General features: G+C 43.4%; 1 protein-coding gene across 1 annotated transcript in view; it reads left to right on the forward strand.

The window, feature by feature from the left end:
• Window positions 1-18227, forward strand: part of MYO1E (myosin IE) — a 211567-nt gene that overhangs the window by 30630 nt on the left and 162710 nt on the right. The gene's annotated exons all lie outside the window — the stretch shown is intronic.

The raw sequence follows: 18227 nt of genomic DNA on the forward strand, positions 1-18227 counted from the left end.
GGGCTCTGGGCTGATGGCTCAGAGCCTGGAGCCTGCTTCTGATTCTGTGTTTCCCTCTCTCTCTGCCCCTCCCCCGTTCATGCTGTGTCTCTCTCTCTCTGAAAAATAAATAAACGTTAAAAAAAAAAAAAATAAAAAATAAATAAAATAAATAAACATTTTTTTTTAAAGAAACAATTTGGGGCCGAGGTTGACAATCAATTTGATTGCAATCCATAGAAGAGGGATTCTGTCCCATCTTTTTCTTGCCATTTGTATATATTGTTCTACCTCCTCCATCTCATCCTAAAATATGGAGCAATTACTCAGTTCTAAAGTGTCCCTCCTCTGACATCTTGCTGACCTCTTAATTCCACATATCAGTGTGCTTTTTTTTTTTAGTTTATTTATTTTATTTTTGAGAGAGAGAGACTGCGAGCAAGGGAGCAGCAGAGAGAGAGGGAGACGGAGAATCCCAAGCAGACTTGGCCCTGGCATCACAGAGCCTGTCACGGGCCTTGAACTCACGAAGCGTGAGATCACGACCTGAGCTGAAATCAAGAGTCCGATGCTTAACCGACTGAGCCACCAGGTGCCCGAAGGTTGTCCTTCTTTTCGTTGTTGATTGCAATCTAAAAGAAAAAGGGGTTGTGATTTAAAAGGAGTTGTCACCTCTCCAGATAGTTCAGTCTGTACACAGTGTTTCCACAGTAAAATGAGCACAACTGTGAACTGTGCAGGGCTGCTCTAATACCTTTAGTGATTTTCCTCAATTTGTTCTTCTGCATCAAGTCAGCAATTTATGTAAAGGGTCATCTGGTAAATATTTTAGTAGACCATATGGTCTCTGTTTAATTCCTTAATGGTACCATTGTACATGAATATAGTCACAGAGAATGTGTAAATGAATGGGCATGGCTGTGTTCCAATAAAACTTTACTTATAAAAACAAGCGGTGGGCCAGATTTGGCCCACAGGCCATAGTTTGCTGATGTCTATTCTACATCATTTCCATAAAGACAGGACAGATGCACTTACAATGTTAAACGGAATACATTGAGTTAATTTAGGGATTAATTTGTAAATACCCCAAAGTTGAATCAAAGATCAATTTTTCAGTTTGCTTAGGAATTTACCTACAGAAAACCATGTTGTCACAATTTTCCGTTCTTCTTTACACTGTGTACCTATAGATTGGATAAGGCTAAGGCCTGGCAACAACAGGCTTGGGGAATATTTCCTTTTCTCAAGTGTTTACTTTTTCTCAAATAGTTTCTCAAGTATTTACTTTTCTACATACTTAGTCTGCCATTTTTCATATTGCACTGTCATTTTAGATTAATGCCACTGACCTAATGCCAACTCTATACCACTCTTAGAGCTGGAAACTAAGAGAGAGAGCAAGGAAAGACCAGGAGAGGAAACTTACCTTAAATGATCCTTGAAGTCAACATCAGATACCTTGAGAAGCCATTGCTGCTTGATTTTTAAGATCTTCAATTACAGTACTTTGATTTTTAACCTTAAGAAAATTCTCCTTCAACCATTTCAAGCCATGTGGAATATCTATTACTGCTCAGGAATTTACTGTGGTTTTTCATTGATCGCGGCCCCAGACTCTGGAATATGTATTAATTTATTTGGGCAGAGAGTGCAGGAATCCACATGCAGAATAAAGTAAACTTTATGTTGAAGCAGAATATTGAAGCTGGGAATGATTAATTCTTAAAAAATGAACCATCAGCATTAATAAATATTGAATTCTAAGAAGGTTATTTTGCAGTTTGCTTTTTAAAGGACTGAGGTAATCTGACTGACTTCCCATTTAAAAGCGAAGGCTTTTTTTTCCCCCTATGAACAATATTTGTTTAGAGTCATTGGTAAATTATTAATCTGCGTTCCAGTGTTTCATGTTTGAAATACCAGTCCTCCCTGTCCATGGGGGATTTGATCTTGCTGTAATCAGCAGAGGGTTCTGGGAAGTGGGAATGGCTGTGGTTTGCTCTTTGAAAGACTTTAAGAGAGAATCAAAAAGCCGAGGTTATACAGGAAGCAGCCCTGCCCAGTGTTTGACAGCTGGCAGTTTCCATATGGAGTTATACTGTGCCGTGAACTTGGAAGGAACACTGAATTGTGGGAACGTTTGGGTGGGCTTCCCCCCCCCCCCCCCCGACTTGCAGAGGTCCTAAAGTATCCTTTAAAGTATTCTTGCAGCTCCTTTGAACAGATGTCAAAATCTCTTTCGGTTTGGAGCTACTCCCAAATGTTTATATTCTGAGTCTCTGGTCCATTTTCCTCCCAACGCTGCACATTGAAGGTCACTATTGGGGCATTTAATGAACTGGACTGGTCATATGATTCTAGTGAGTTCTGGCCCTAGTTCCACCCCACTTGCTAGCTCTGGCACATTAGGTAAGTCACTTAACCCCTCTGATTTCTTTCCTGAATGGGGGTTATGTTAGTGTATCCAACATAGTGTTGCTTGAGGATTAGGAGGAATAACTCATGGGACCTAGCATGGGATCTCCTCCATGAACATGCAAGCTCCATGAGGAAGCTGTATTTCCAGTGTCCATAGCACTGCCTGGCACATAGTAGGAGCTCAATAAAATTTTAATTAACAAGTTAACTCCAAGCACTCAGTAGATATTAGTTATTATTGTCATTATTCATATTATTCCTATATTTATTATTGCTTATGTTACCCTCCCACTCAAGTTTCATTTTGAGTCCCTCTCCTTACCTTCTGCTGGTGACAGTCATCTTTATGAAGCTGTGGTGTCAACAGAGTGCTGGGTTCAAATCCTGATCTACCCTGGTTAGCCATGAATCTTTGAGCAAGTTTCCTCATCAGTAATTGGGACAATAGTGCCCGCTCGTAGAGTGTAAGTGGGCACTGCATCTTTGCCTTAGTTTTCTCAAGGATATATGGATACAAACAACCCTGGTACCTAGTCCTTTCCCCATTTCTTGGTTTGTCACGTTCCCTAACGGCGTAACCCTGGAGGTGCTGTGTGCTCCCCACCAGAGTGCGTTGCAGATGGCTCCACGTCTGGAGGTCTGGTGAAGTCCTCTCCCCAGGGAACAACCACATTGCTCCAAACGTGTGTGTTTTGATCAGGCTCATTTGTGAATAGCCAGAATAGTCTCTGTCCTTTAAGTTTCCACAGTTTGTCTTTACAAAAGACGACTACTACCACCACCACCGCTACTGCTTTGTGTCATGTGAATTGGAAAGATACCACCACCACCACCACCACCATGTGTTGGGAGGGGTTCACAGAGGCTGTAAGATGAACGTTCTGACACCCTCCCTTCACCCCTTGGGTTCAGTGTCTAGTTTGAGTCTGAAAATGGATCAGGTTCTCTCTCTTCCCACAGAGCCTGCCTTGCAGTCCACTCTAGGAGGTAGCACAGGTCCAAGGAAGAGCCACTTCCCCGGTGCAAGAAAGCAGACGGGTCTGCTCCCACCTCCTATTTTTGGCTTGAGCAAGGACCGCACTCTCCCGGGGCTTCTGCTGCCAGTTAATCCCCAGGGGTGAACTTTCTCTTTCTCTGACTTTCTCTGCTGATACCTCTGACAGCTGGCCGTGTGCCCGCTGAGTATAGTGCAAAGGATTCGGGAACTGTCACCACCCCAGTTACAGCTGATCTTGCTGGTACGAGCCCCACCATGTCCATCCCATTGCCCAACGTCATCTCTTCGGAAGTGGGAACCTCTGTGAGGCTTTATAGTCTCCTCCTCTGCCTCCTTTCAGCAAGGGGCGAGCCCCCACACCTCCTGCCTGGGCTCTTGGACCCATCACCTTCTCTCTCAAGACAGCACCCACAGTGCTGGGGAGAGAGGGGTGTGACGGGGTCTGTGTGGCTAACGTTCCTTTGCCCACTGACAGGGAGACGCAGCCTTGCCTGGGATGTGTCTGGAAATGCCTCCCAACCTGGCCTTTCCTTGACTTCATTCTTTTCCTCACCCCACCGCCCCACATCCCAGCCAGAATGTCTTGTCATTTTTACTTATAAAGATAATGGAATCTGATAGCTTGACATCGCTCCACAGCTGCCACCCTAATTCAGCGACCACCACTTCTCACCTAGAAAGCTGTAGGATATTCCTCATGGTCTCTCTGTTTCCACACTCGCCCTCCTGCATTCTCCACAGAGTGGTGCTGTTTTGAAAGTAAATCAATGCATATATTTATATAATACTACATCTGCCAGCATATAAAGTAATACTTCAAGGACGAGATTTCCTGAAGATGTTCCCCAAATGGTATAGATATAGGAAAAGGTGAGCATGTATCGAGTCTAGGCAGTGCCCAGTGGTGACTTGGGATAGCACCTGTGATGGGTGCATGTGGATGAGAGGCAATGCCTTGTCCCCCACAAGGTGGAGGACCAGATTGGAGATTCCTGCACAGAGGTGTGTGATTGAAAAGTCAAATGGGAAAATACCTCCCCCATGAGTCATTTTCCAATGTCCCTTCTACTATATTGACCAAGGGAGGAATCTATGTAGCTATTACATCATCTTTAATTAAAGCATAGCTCTAAAATAAGCAAGTTACAATGTATATTTTAACACAAAAGGAAGGTCCACAGACAAAAAAAAAAAAAGAATGATAAAATAAAAATCTAAATCCGTTGTATAGGAGCCATTTAGGCTGAAAGGATTATTTATTTATATATTTTTGAAAGCTTTATTTATTTAAGTAACTTCTACACCCCACATGGGGCTCAGACTCCATGACCCCGAGATCAAGAGTCGCATGCTCTTCTGACTGAGTCAGGCAGGATTTTAAATAAAGGATTATTTAAAAGTCAACAGACGTCACCAGCTGATAGGACCTTGAGAAACATCTTGTGATTTTAAATTGGGAGGTGGGTTCAGGCTGACCACCCACCTAATTCTAACTGCAGTTTTCTAGAGGAAGTGAGAATTATTCATGTATTGATAGAAATATATAGCTGTCTGGGGTTTTTTTTTTTTAGCTTTTTATTTTTATTTTTTCCATGCAAGCACCTGATAATAAAAACCGTACCCAATAAAGAGGAACTGAACCTTTGAGTTTGTCTAGAGTTTGCTCTCTAAAGTATCCAAGGCCATGGGGAATGTGTGGCGACTTTCCTGTTTCCATTCTTTTGAAAGTTCAATTGCTGTCTCTTGTGCTAACACCTCCACTTTGTGATTCACAGGTCACAGGTCACAGAGTTCAGAACCGGAAGGGGCTGTGGGGGTCAATCCTTGTCCCCCATCTGACAGGCGAGAAAATCAAGTCCAGATATCGAGAGTACAAAGACTTGCCTAAACTATAACATAGGGTCGCTGTAGGTGCGGTGGAAATAACACCTGCTTCTACGCCCATCAGCATTTCCCATCAGTTTAAGAAGAAAACGCTGGTTTCATTTTAATGAATTTAATTAATTTTAAAAACATAAGGAGGAAATGCTAAGTTAGTGTTTAAAAATAGCTATTAATATGCCTTCATGGAAAAAAGCTAACAAAGCTATTGGATGTATATTTTAGTACTTGTGTTTTAAAGGATATATTAGAGGATTGCACTGTCAAACTCCAGAAAACCCGGAGCTGGAATATGTAAATCATCTCAAGCACCAGTTTATGGTGAAGCTGTATGTGGGTCAGCTGACCTCACACCCTGCTGCCTGGGACTCATACAGGAATTTAAAGCCTTCTGTCAAGCTGTGATCATTTCTACAAAATCCCTGGTTATGTAATTAGGCAATTTTTTTTTCCCTATTAGAAAAGGAAAATTGGATTCATTTACACTGTGAAATCCAGCTGAAGGGGAATATGGTTCCCCAGACTAAAGTCATTTCTTTCCAAAAAGCCTTAGAATGCTAAAAATAAAAACAAATCCAACTATTATTTTAACTTTGTAACTTGCAGTTGAGATAATCTGGATTCTTCTTTTTGCTTCATTACTCGGTTAGAAGTAAGGCCCTTAGAAGTCATTTAACATCTTTAGGCCATAAGACCCGATTTTACTCCTGAAGTTCATTTAACTGTCAAGAGAAGTGGGTGCAACCTTTGGGCATTCTTTCAGCCAGAAATTGTGAGGGTCTGCTGTGTGCTGCTTTCTGGGCCTAGTGTTTGGATAGGGATAAACACAGGTTCTTTCCTACCTGGGCTTCGGGGACAGGAATGTTCAACTTGAACTGGGTGGCTCTGTCTGTCTGAGTCGCTTCTTCCCTACCTGTTCTCACCTTGAACAACCCAGACTCTCCGGCACCCTCATCACTCCCCCAAACCTGCCCAGTTCCCAAGACACCCTGAATTGCTTGTGTTCTTTTTTTAAAAAAAAATTTAAAGTTTATTTATGTATTTATTTATTTTGAGAGAGAGAGAGAGCACATGCAAGCAGGGGAGGGGCAAAGAGAGAGAATCCCAAGCAGGCTCCGCACTGATCCACAGGGGGCTGGAATGCTGAACCCACTGGGCCACCCAGGTGCCCCTCTTTTTTTTTTTTTAATTTAAAAAACAAGCTATTCTGTTTTATATAATTCAGGATTTCACTGATTTGATCAACATTTGCACTTTTGTTGTTGTCCACATAGGTATATGTGCTTGTCTGACTTCATGCCATGCTCTTTGACCTCAGAAAATCTAGTTACCCTTCCTTCTTCTGGCTAAGCTTTCTTTCCCTATTTATGATTTGTGGCCAAAGTGGATCCTGCCCTTTGGGACTGAGGGCATGTGGAAAGATGCCACACTTCATTCAGATATACAGCTGGAGCTACAAAAAACAAAGCACACACACACACAAAACCCATAACCAAAACAAACAAATATACAGCCAGGGTGAAAGGAGGTTCTCTCCTCCACCCCACTTAGATCCTGAACCTCAGGTATCTCTAGGATTCTGTTTTCATCCCGCTTTTTGAGGCTTCCTCTGTCTCCAGGCAGCTTGGAAGTCACAGTGGGCATTTCAAGGGACTTTGCAGCTCTGAAATAAGGACACTAGAGCCCCAGAAGCTTTAGTAGTAATAGAAGGTGACAACTCCCGGGGCACCTGGCTGGCTTAGTTGGTTAAGCATCCAACTTCAACTCAGGTCATGATCTCACGGTTCATGAGTTCAAGCCCCACGTCTGGCTCTGGGCAGACAGCTCAGAGCCTGGAGCCTGCTTCAGATTCAGTGTCTCCCTCTCTCTCTCTGCACCTCCCCTGCTTGTACTCTGTCTCTCTCTCTCAAAAATGAATAAATATTAAAAAAAAAAAAAAGAAGGTGACAGCTCTCCAGATGCTTTTATGGGCCAGTCAGACTCCAGCCTGCTGCTTTTCCTTAACCGTGAGTCCTCCTCTCCTTCCAGCATGGCAGGGCCCCATAAGCACACACTGGTGCCCATACAATCATCAGACTAGTGCATGGAGCCATTCTCCATATCGTCCCTAATTCTTAAGTTTGAATTTTATTTTATTTTACCTTTCAAGATTTTATTTTAAGTAATCTCCACATCCAGGGTGGGGCTTGAACTCACAACCCTGAGATCAAGGGTCACAGGCTCTACCGCTTAAACCTGAATTTTAATTCTCACGTGGAAATTGTTTCTTTATGCATCATGTTTCGAAATTACCATATGTCATTAAAACTAAGACTCCATTGGCTTATTTGTTTACGTTTCTAAGAAACTGATATTTACTTTCTGCCTTATTTCCATTTTCTATTGCCATTGATTTTTAAGAAGCACCATTTTTTATGTACCTTTAAGATAGGAAAGCCATGGGGCACATGGATGGCTCAGTTGGTTAAGCGTCCAACTTCAGCTCAGGTCATGATCTCGTGGTTCACACGTTTGAACCTCACGTTGGGCTCTGTGCTGACAGCTCAGAGCCTGGAGCCTGCTTTGATTCTGCGTCTCCCTCCCTCTCTGCCCCTTCCCCGCTCGTGCACTCTCTCTCTCAAAAATAAATAAACATTAAAAAAAATGATAAGAAAAATGCTGTTAATCAAATGGAAACATGTCATGGGTTATAACATAGAGTCTGATTTCGGATATGTTAAAATGTAAAAATAAAACAGTGTGTCCCCACCCCCCTCCTGCCCCCACCCTGCATTTGCCTCTTAGAATCAATAAAGCCTGGGTCAGATTTCACGTTTCCTCTGACAGAGTTACTGATGTTTTTAGAATAGCCAGGTAAGCAGGACAGTTTCCTTTCAGCCAATTGCTGTCGCTGGGCTTCATTCTCACCCATGCTCAAGGTAAGCAGTTGGAACCTGAAAAGTACTTGACTCTATTCTCAAATGGTCTGGATTGCTTAACCACAAAAGGTTAGGGCTTTGATATCTAAAAATATGCCATAGACTTCTTTTTCCTTTTAATTTCACTTTTCAAAACTAAGAAATAGGTTATAAGGTGAAATTTGTCAAAGCAATTTGTAGGTATAGATACAGCTTCACTGTGACGGCTTCTTTAAAACGTTAAGGTGACACGAGACACCCTTTCTCTGTAGAGTCTAACATCATCCTGTGAGAAGGGTAACACTGAGAAGTGACCGGTGAAGGAAAAACGAGGCGGGAAGGATCCTCCATTTGAGAGATAGGTATCTCAGTGTTCTTATGTGACAACATTGCCTTGTCCAGAAATTCTTCTGACGGTTTCTGACAGCATTCTTGAATATTTCCAGTGAGTAAGAGCTCATGTCTCAGAAGGGAGCCTGTTTATTTTTGAATAGCTAAACTCATTAGAAATGTGAAACCAATTGTGTTTCTTTCATTTCTCTCTTTAAAAAGAATTTTATTTAATCCATTTACTTTTGAAATCAGAATAAATACAGGTTACCACAGAAACTTCATGTTTGAGCTAAAATTTAATTTTTTTGTGGCACTTATCCATTTATGCTAGTTCTGCTTCTCTGGAATTCCCCAGCCATGCAAATCTTTAACCCATTATCATGTCTTCTGTTTCCTCTGAGACTTATAGGAAATGCCCAGCTTCTTATGAGACATGAAGTTACACATGTCCATCCGTTCAGCTCAAATTCAGCTCTGCAATTTACGCACTGTGTGATCTCAGGGAACTTACTCCATTGCCTCATTTTTAAAATGTGGGTAATGGGGTTCCTGGGTGGCTCAGTCAGTTATGCATCCAACTCTTGACTTCAGCTCAGGTCATGATCTCACAGTTTGTGGGATCAAACTCTGCATTGGGCTCTGCGCTAACAGTGCAGAGCCTGCTTGGGATTCTCGCTCTCCCTCTCTGCCCCACCCCTCTGCTCATGCTCTCTCTGTCTCTCTCAAAATAAATAAATAAACTTAAAAAAAATAAAATGTAGGGGTGCCTGGGTGGCTCAGTCAGTTGAGAGTCCGACTTCGGCTCAGGTCATGATCTCACAGCTTGTGAGTTTGAGCCCTACGTCGGGCTGTGTGCTGACAGCTCAGAGCCTGGAGCCTGCTTCAGATTCTGTGTGTGTGTGTGTGTGTCTCTCTCTGTGCCCCTCATGTTCTGTCTCTCTGTCTCTCAAGGATGAATAAATGTTAAAGAAATAAAATAAAATAAAATAAAATAAAATAAGGATAATGAAGAGTTTTGTGAGAAATAACTTACTTGGCACATGTAATGCCCTTAGTACAGTGCCTGGAAAATGGTAAGTGCTCAATAAAAGTTAGTACTCTTAGTCACCATTCTGGAAGTCTGCTCCTACTACATCCTACCTCCCAAACTCAAGTGAAATAATCTTGAAATCCTGATCTTGTTTCTTTTCTATTTTCTTTTCCTTTCTTTTTTCTTTTCTTTTCTTTCTTTCTTTCTTTTTTTTTTTTTTCTTCAAACTTTCCCTTGATTTCAGTGTCCAGTCAGTTATCAGGTTTCCCACCCAGCCCTTCCTCTAATTCTCCTGATGAGTCATTTTGACAGTTTAAAAAAATCTACTGCTTGGTTTCCTTGCCTCAAGCCTTTCTAGGACACTGTGGTAGGAATAGCAGGGACTTTAATGGTAGCCTCACTTGGGTTCAAAATCTGATTCCACCATTTACAGGAATGAATGTGCAAGTAACTGAACCATCTTGAGACTTAGTTCTGGTATCAAAATGGAAAGCTGCCTCTTCTGGAGTGATTGTTAGATAATGAGGTAGAATTATAAGATAATGTCTGAAGAGGTCTGGGCACACCTGAGGCATTCATTAAATGCCAGTTGCCTTCCCCTTTCCCCTCCAGATCCTTCTCCGCTCAGAGACTACATGAATTCCAAAATCAATGTTTTAATTAAGTGGTATCTTGCTTAAAAATCCTCTGTGACTTCTCATTTTTCACTAAGACATGTCTGAAATCTTTGACACACATTTAATATGAAACAAAGGTTCTAGAGCCAGACTAGGTATGCTTGAATCCTGGTGGCATGACTTACAACCTTGGGCAAGTTTTATAACCTTTCTACCTCAGTTTCCTCATTTGTAGAATGGGAGTGTTAATAGTAGCCCCTGCTTTATAGGGTTATCATTAGAGTTAGTTAGCCTGTGTCCAGGATTTGCGAAAGTCCTGACTGTAACTATCCTACACCTTCTCCTATGCCCCACGAACTCTCTTTCCTGGCACAGCTGTCATTGCTTTTCTTAGGATTCCAGGCTCCTAGCAAGCCAGACAATTTGTTCTCCTAAGTGTCCATCACTTCTCCCTCCTCTTGATGGTCTCTGTCGCTGCTCTCCTCCCAAATTATTTATTCTGTTGGTTTGCTTTGGTGATCGTGAGTTTAGAATTTGTCCCCAGAATCTTGACTGTTTCCATGACTTAACATCAGATTAAGTTCTTGTAGGCTGTTGTTCCAAGCTTCTCTAGGGAGGAGAAAGAGGAGAAGGGCATGTCTTACCATACATGACTCTTATCAAACTGTTGGAATTGTGTGTTAACCTGACTCTTTGTCTCATCAGGCTGTAAGCTATATGGAGGCAGGCAAAATACCTGTGTTCACCAACTCCTGGCAAAGTGCCTGGCACATAAGAAGCCCTCAGTAAATATTTATTGACTGGATAGAGCAAGATTGGAAAGTATAATGCCCCCTTTGGATTACCACATTGCGAAAACATCAGATGCACTTTCTTTTCTGCCTAGGGAGGAAACCAGTTCTATCAAGAATGCAGCTTAAAGCTCCAAAATACTCTTGGGCCCTGGAGGTTATTTTGGGGCTCTGCTACTGATAGAGCTGTGGGAAGTTAGTTGTTAGCATTTATGAGTGATAGCTTAATAATATCAACTTTCACCAGTCCTTGGACTGAATCCAGATTTGTTTTTCCTAGCATAGTTTAAATTTTTAGTATGCATTATTTGCTTTGTATGACCTTCCTTGCATAACACAGTGCTTTCACAGAAATAATAAAACAATTGCTAACGAACCCAGAAGAGTCACAGAAATCCTCTGTGAGGTTGGCTATTGAAAGCAACAGAACCAATATCCAGTCCATACACGATGAAATGATTTTGCCATTGAAAGACCCGTTTATATTGGCAGAAAGTGATCAGAAGTGAGGTAGGAAGGGCAAAAGTGAAAAACCACGTGTGATCGTTTGATGTTAATATCAGAATTCTTTCTGGATTCTCTTCACTTCCATTCCATTTCTCTCTTTCTTTTCTCTCTATTATACTGCTAGAAGGAGAGAGTACTACCCGCAAATTTTTTTGGCAGACTTGGGTATTAGTGAATTAGCATTTTGGCCTCCAGTCTGGAGAGCAGACCCCATTCTCTTTGTAATGGGTGTTGTCAAGGAAGCTTTTCAAAGGCAGAGGGAAAAAATGGCACCCACTCCACTGTCAAGGATTTTTATGAGGGTCAAGTAGCCTTGGCAAGAGTTCAGGCCAGAATGACTTGGCTGCAGCAAAGAATGCCACAGCCCTTGTGACAGGTTGGATTTGCCATAAACCTGAATTCACTAAATTCTTAAGATGGTGAGAGATTGTTGCACTCTGGCCCAAGAATTTCTTGTATACTTTTTTTTTTTTTCTCTTTTTGCAAGTGGTGGTTGGATGGTATGACCGTTACCCTCTCCTTGCTCACTCTCTCTCCTGCTGTTCATGCCCCTTCTCACAAGCCCCATAAGCCAAATCACCCTGGTGCTTGTTGGTCCACCATACATCAACACACAAAATATTCTTTGGCATTCGCAACGTGTTCCAAAAATGTGTCTAAGTAACTGATGAGACATGGCTTATTTGTCCTGGGAAAGTGATTTAATGTTCAAGTTCCACCCTGTGTGAGTTCTTAGGCTCAGCCTCAAACAAATATTAGCATTCATCTTGATCTACGTGTGCCGGTCTCATTATTTATATTAACAGCGGCAGTAGCATTGGAGCATTGTTTCCGAAGGCTAAGGATTCAAGAAGGAGGTTAAGGTGATATATGAACTTACTCAATCTTCCTAACAGCCTGAAGATGTATTCTTATTATTACCCAAGTTTTACAAATGAGGAAACTGAGGCTCAGAGAGGTTAAGTAACATGTCAAATATTTTTCCTGGCATGTCAGGAATAGCCCTTTTCCAGGGTCTCTTCCAACCCTAAGAGATTGAAATTCTTACTTAGGTGGAGGTGGCACATCAGGTCAAAGACGTAGCTGAAGAAGTGAGTGTGTGAGAGAGAGGGGCAGGGGTGTGCCCTAGGGAAGGCTTTTGGTGCGCACGGGACCTCCTGGGCTGCCTCAGAAATCCCAGGAAGTGGAGGGAAGAGCTAGTAAGCTTCCAGGGATCCAAGTAAACGAGGATTTGGATCTTGTCTCCAGATCAGAGGTTGTAAACTCCCTGCCCCCACCCCCAGCCTCCACGAGGCCTGGAGATGTATTTATTTGGCCCATATGTTTCAAAAAGTCTGAGCCAGCATTTAAAAAGCAGATTTCAGGGGGCGCCTGGGTGGCTCAGTCAGTGAAGCATCCGGTTTCGGCTCAGGTCATGATCTTGTGGTTGGTGAGTTAGAGCCCCGAGTCAGGCTCTGTGTTGGCAGCTCAGAGCCTGGAGCCTGCTTCGGATTCTGTGCCTCCCTCTCTCTCTGCCCCTCCCCTGCTCTCACTCTGTCTCTCTCTCTTCCTCAAAAATAAACATTAAAAAATTTAAAAAGGAAACAAAGTTTTTAAAAGTCAGATTTCACATGAAAATCCAGTTTTCCAGCTTCTCTAGAAAACCAGGACTTGAGGTTTTCCCTTGATAACGACTATTGGTAACAACTGGCTGGAGCCCTCCAGAAGAATCAGACCCTCCATTGCCCGTCAGCCCACTTCCCCACTGCCTGAATCATCCCTCTTTTTATCTGCCTGGCCCCTCGGGCCATTTGCCTTGTGGCCACTTTGCCAGTGCAGGGCTTCTCGGGCTTGATACTACTGACGTTTGGGGCCAGATAATTCTTTGTCATGAGGGGCTATCCTGTTCTTTGGAGGACATTTAGCAGCACCCCTGGTCTCTACCGTCTGGATGCTAATAGTACTCCCTCTTCATCGTGACAGCCAAGAATGAATCCAGACATCACCAAGTGCCCCCTGGGGAGTAAAAGTGCCCCTGGTAGCAACCTCTAGTGTAGCCTCCCCCATAAATTCCCGGGAATGATAATCTCATTGGTCTGGCTTGGGTCGGGGGGGGGGGGGTCTTCTACTGGGGCCAGGTGGCGAGGTCTTGGCCATCATGGCTGCCACCTCCCACAGAAAGGGAAGCAGGGCGGGCAGCCCCGTAGGCATCCACCGTAAGAAGAGGGGTGCAAAAAGATACTAGAAGAAAACCAGAGTCCAGGATAACTCCCAATAGTATAACCATCTTAACTTCCCCGAGGATGTTCTTTGCACCTTTTTCCTTATTTGTTTTCTCCTATTCTATGAAATAACCAAGGCACATATAGCATGCCTTTCTCTTTCAGGAGAGGAGGAAACAGAAAAGTTAAGATTGCTGCTGGAGTGCATATAGCCACTGGAGAGAAAAGACTTTTCTAGAGAAAAGACTAGAACCCAGGCTTTCTGGAGCCCACCCCCTGTCCCTCTAGTTACCCCTGAGCCAGGAGCCCTCTGTAACATACCACCTTGTCTACTCCGGGGAGATCAAGGGGGAAAAGCCAAGCCGGTCATCACCAGACCCAGCCCGGCCCTGACAACACCAACGGGGCTGTCAGTCATGTTTGCAGGTTCCATTGGCAGGAGGCCGCCCCGTCTAACTCCTGCTCCAGTCGGTCTGGGTGTAACCCAGCCATTATGGTCTCTCTCGGGTTTCAGATGCACAGGAACAATGAAGTCATTCTCATAATTTCATGTGGTACAGAAAGTCCCAAGCCAAAAATACCATCCTTGCTTCCTACTTTTAGATTTCCAGGGAACTTCCCCCTCCTTCCCTCCCTACAATTCACTTTGATTCCCTTCTATTTTTCTCTTCTCGAATGCATTGGCCAGACGCGGAGTCCTAGTTTACTTAACGAGGAGCTGCAGGCCCAACACAAATCAAAATAAACCCAACCTTCATCTGGCTGGAGTGGTGGATGTAGGGAATTGTCAACGGTCCTCAAATACAGAAGCTCAAAACCCAAAAGGGTGTGCGGGTCTTATCCCTGGTGTGTGCACATAGGAGAACTGGCCACCAGATGATCACGGAAAGATGACAGGGTGACAAGGAAGGTAGTTGTATCTATGCTCTCATTATTATTTCTGGGGCCTTGGTAAGCACAGTAAATCACTTTCTTCATCTTTAGTATATAAAATTTCTTGTCCCGCAGGACTGTGACATCAGGCCTGTGCTGTTTCCTTAATTAATTTTTCTAGATGTTTCTCAGATGTATATTAGTTACTTCCTGGCGGTCAGAGGGCTGTCTTTGTGCACACACCTATTCCCGTGTGCACCCTGTTGTCTCTGCCTTGTGCTTGGCACATGCCGCAGCTCTGCCATTTAGGTTCTGTCAAAACTCAATGGAATGAATTAAAAGTTAGGGGCCATTGAAAAGTTTCTTCTATAGGAATAGACATCATACATTTATTTATAGCAAGTCTTCTGCCGAGAGCAGTGGTTCTCAAAAACTTTAGCTTTCGGGGGCGCCTGGGTGGCTCAGACGGTTACGCGTCCCACTTCGGATCACTGGTCCTGATCTTGAGGCTCGTGAGTTTGAGCCCTGTGTCGGGCTCTGTGCTGGTAGTGCGGAGCCTGCTTGGGATTCTCTGTCTCTCCCTTCCCCACTTGCACTTTCTCAAGATAAATAAACTTGTTATGTAGCCTGCGTTGGAATCACCTGGAGAGTGCATTGGGCTCGCACAGATTCTGGGGCCCCACCCCCACGCCCAGAGCCCCTCATTCAACTAGGTTGGGGGGCGGGGCCGAGACTTGGCATTTCTGATGAGTTTCCAAGTGTTGCTGAAATTGCTGATCTGGAGGCCCCTTTTGTGAACTAGACTAATCAAGAATGGTGCTTTGAAAACTAGGTTTCACCAGTAGTAGTGATGTCTGCTCCTTCTGCTTTTATACCTTCATTTGTGTTTTCCCTCTAAAGTCTCCCTCCTCTCATTGGCCAAGTAAGTCCTCGGCATCTGCTGGGCCCAGACTCGGTTCCCATTCTTCCACCTACTCTTTCCTGATTGCTCTAGTCCACTCAGGTCACTTCCCGTCTCAGAACTCTTCCAGTTTTGAAATTAAACCCCAGAATTGAATCTGCTATCTTGCGTCATATGCGCGTTGCATGTTAGTCCTTTCCCCAGTGAGACCCAACTGATTGGATTAATGAGCTTGACACACCTTATACACTCTTCTTTGTGTCCTTGCACTGAGCACAGGGCTAAGTGCATTGTAGATAACTCAATAATTTATTGCTTGATGAAGGTTCAAAGTGAATTCAGAGAGGAAATAGAATGTTGCATATACCATCAAGTGGTATTGCCTGATATATATGCACCAAATTATGCTTCTGATATGGCAAACCCCTCTGCCTTCTGTGCCCAAAGCCACAAATCTTTCTTCCTGATTCAGCATTGCTCTGCTTTTGGTCTTCTAGAGAAAGGGCATCATGGGCTTGCTCAGTATGGTGGACACCCAGGCCCACTTTCAGGGCCACCCTGGACAGTTGCCTTCACCATGCCTGTTGTCTACTGTACATGAGAATCAGTCACTGGACTCTGGGGCAGTGTGATGGCTGGTGGTCAACATGGAGGGAGGGAAGTTGGGGTGGAAGGATGCAGGTTGGGATCAGGCTGTGAAGGCCCTACATGGTATAATAGGGGCTTAGACTTTGTCTTATAGAAAATGGGAGGCTTTTTTAAAAAAGAGAATGACAGAGCCAAAGCATAAGAGACTCTTAAAAACTGAGAACAAACTGAGGGTTGATGGGGAGGTGGGAGGGAGGGAAGGGTGAGTGATGGGTATTGAAGAGGGCACCTTTTGGGATGAGCACTGGGTGTTGTATGGAAACCAATTTGACAATAAATTTCATATATTGGAAAAAAAACCAGAATGACATAATCAAGTATGTTCTTTAGAATCATAATTCTGGAGGTCACTGGCTTCTGACGGAGTAGATAAGACACTAACAGAGGCACACATATGAAGGAGCTTTGACTTGGAAGGTTCTTTCTTGATGGTCAACTCTTCTCACCTTTTTAAAGATACTCTGTTAGTGTCCAATGGCTACATTAACAAATGACCACCAACTAGGGGTTTAAGACCAGAGAAATTTATTCGTTTACACTTTTAGAGGCTATCATCTAAACTCAAGCTTTCAGTCGGACCATGCGCTCTCTGAAGGCATGAGAATCTGTCCCATGTCTTTTTCTTGGCTTCTGGTGTTGTGCAATTCTTGGTTTCTAGATGTATCACTCCCATCTCTGCCTCTGTCATCACATGGCCTCTCTGCATGCCTGTCTTTTCTTATAAGGACATCAGTCATACTGGATTGAGGCCCACCCTAATGACCTCATCTTGACTTTATTACATTGACATAGACTCTATTTCCAAATAAAGTCACATTCACAACTATTGGAGGTTGGTAATTCAGCATACCTTTTTTTGGAGGAGGACATAGTTCAACCAGTGACAGACATTCGCTTTGCTACATCTTACCATTTTAGGGCTTAAGATAGCTATGGGCTTGCTGCTATATGCAGCTAGTCAACTCTTCTGTGAAATGTGCCCTTGAGGAGTTAAGAAGCTGCCTTCACCTTGAGTAATATAGCAGCTCACGTAAGTAATTATGAAGGAAGGGAACACAGGACCAAAGCAACAGGAGGCCGACCACTGACCCAAAGACCAATTAGAGTGCTATTGCAGATGAGAAATAATGAGACCCTAAGTAAGGCAGTGGCCTGAAAATAGAGGAGGGGTAGAGTTGAGGATATAACGAATAGGTTTGGGTGTCGGGGGAGGAAGGGCTCAAGGGCAATTCTTAGCCTGTGGAAAAATGTGCGTGTGTGTTTGTGTAAGTGTATAGGTATATAATAACTATCTAGATGTTATGTATATATTTGTTTCTTGAAGATAAACAAGTCTTTATGGACAAGCTTCTCCTTCTTTGTCCTTCCTAACTACCTCCAAATACGCTTTATTGTCCTGGAAAGGAGAGTAATAAAGAGGAAATCATATGGAAGAAAGGAAGGAGCCATCTTGGAAATCAATGGGAATAAAGATTATTGAACTAAAAGTGGACAGAAGACAAAAATTTTGGCCCACAGTCTCCTAAGAAGATTCTTGTAAATGCAGTGTGACTGTCTAGGGAGGTGGCGGCCACTGACCTGCTAAGTGCAGCCCTGCAGCCCTTTGTTCAAGTCTGTTCCCAGCCATCCTCGAACCTGACTGGCTGACCTGCAGGGAGATTCAGACCTTCTTGGAGAACATAAGTTGCAGGGTCCTGGCATTGCCATCAGAATATGCTCTCACTCTCCAGTAGCTAGTTTTTGTATTCATTATCTCATTTGTTTTTCACAACTGTAGAACCATGGAAAATCCCTTGCAGGGCAGAAGGCTTGTTGTTGTTTTTCCTGTGTGGGGGTTAGCATTTGGACAAGTCTCTTAACTTCTCCAAGCTCCATTTTCTCATCAGTAATGGACCAACAGCACCATACTCACAAGATGATTGTGAGGAAAGATATCAGTTAATGTGTGTTAAGTGACGGCTCAGAGCTGGCACAACACACTGTTCTTTCCCTCTCCATTCCTTTTCAATCTCCCTTCTCTGTTTTCTTCCAGGCCTTTCTGACTCTTAGGGCCAGAGTTCTTTCTGCCATTCTCTCCCTCAGGAAATAAAACATAAATAAATAAAGAGAAATAAATTATAAACAGATTCCTATAGGGAATTTGCTTTAAAC

The sequence above is a fragment of the Panthera tigris genome, chromosome B3 (genome assembly GCF_018350195.1).
Source record: "Panthera tigris isolate Pti1 chromosome B3, P.tigris_Pti1_mat1.1, whole genome shotgun sequence".
Classification (NCBI taxonomy): Eukaryota; Metazoa; Chordata; class Mammalia; order Carnivora; family Felidae; genus Panthera; species Panthera tigris.